Source organism: Arvicanthis niloticus, chromosome 20, assembly GCF_011762505.2.
Source record: "Arvicanthis niloticus isolate mArvNil1 chromosome 20, mArvNil1.pat.X, whole genome shotgun sequence".
Classification (NCBI taxonomy): Eukaryota; Metazoa; Chordata; class Mammalia; order Rodentia; family Muridae; genus Arvicanthis; species Arvicanthis niloticus.
The window spans coordinates 44,251,272-44,252,711 of record NC_047677.1 but is presented as its reverse complement, the minus strand read 5'-3'; positions in this window follow the sequence as shown (position 1 = coordinate 44,252,711).

Here is a 1,440-nt window from a genome sequence, read left to right as displayed (position 1 = left end):
GACTAACAGTCCTTGGTCCTGTATCTAAGGGCACATACGTTCCAGGCTGTCTAGCCTCCAGGTCCCAGGGGACCACCATGATACCAGTGCAGATTTGCCAGGAGGCTCTGCTCCATGTGGGCATTAAGAGACCCTGTCCCTTGCTCTGTGGTTCTGCCATCCTCTAGGGCCTTGGGACTCTTTGATGATCATGTGTACTGCACAGAGCAGAAGAGGAGGGACCGGAAGGTCAAGAGTAAGCAGTCTTGTGGGCCAGGCCTGTAGTCAGCCATATTGCCTTCTTTGGAAACACCGAGGGGAAGGAAGGAGTGGTGTCCCCAGTGCTTTATGGATCAAATGGTCCCACTATAAAAACATACCTTGAAGTCCTAACTCTTGGGACCCTAGGGTTGGGCCTGATTTGGGAAATAAAGTCCTTACAGAGATAATCAAGTTTGAGTCAGATCCTTAAGGTGGACTGGGATCTAATGGAGCTGCCTCTTCATCCTCTTCCTCCTCTACCTTCATCCTTTCCTTTTCTCTTGGGACAGGGTCTCACATAGCCGAGGCCACTGAACTCAAATTTGTTATATAGCTGAGGATGACTTTGAACTTCTGACCTTTCTGCCTCCACCTCCTAAGTGCTGGGGTTATTGGTGCACGTCACTATGCCTAGGTAAGCCATCTTCTTTCTTTCTCTCTTTTCTTTCTTTCTCTCTTTTCTTTCTTTCTTTCTTTCTTTCTTTCTTTCTTTCTTCCTCTTCCTCCTTCTTCTTTCTCTTCTTCTTCTTCCCCCTTTTTCTCCTCCTCCTCCTTTTCCTTTCTAGCACTGGAGATGGAGCACAAGCCCTTGCACATGCTGGGGAAATGTTCTATCACTGAGCTATGCTCACAACCCAGCACTCTTACATCAAGAATATCTGGACATAGAGAGACACGCCCTTAGGAAAGACTACACAGTACACTCAGAATGCATGCAACAACACAGAAGGCCATCCACAGTCAAGGGGGTACTGGAGGCTCTGAGAAACTAGTGAGACCTGGAGTAGCCTCTTCCTTCCCAGTTATCAGAAAGGCCCACACATGCAAGACCTTGACCTCAGCCTCCCAGCCTCTTGAATTCTGAGATGAAATGCCTGTTGTTAAGTCACACACCATGGGCTGCCTTGTTATGGCTGCCCCAGAAAGCAGAAACACACCATGCCATGACCAGATCTGGTGAGCATCCAGCCAGCTCTGCAGGACTTTCTTTTTGTCCAGGGGAAGAAACAGGTCTTACTTAAAGCACTTTCTCATCTCCCCAGGGGATGCTTTACGACTCATCAACTGGGCCCCATTTGTCCCCTGGGCTTTCTGCCACCTTCTTTGCACTTCGGGAGATCATGAAAGCCGAAAGATTTCCGGTTAGTGCAGAAAACGAACAGTTCTTCTGCTCTCATGAATCTCCCGATTCCTCTCTCT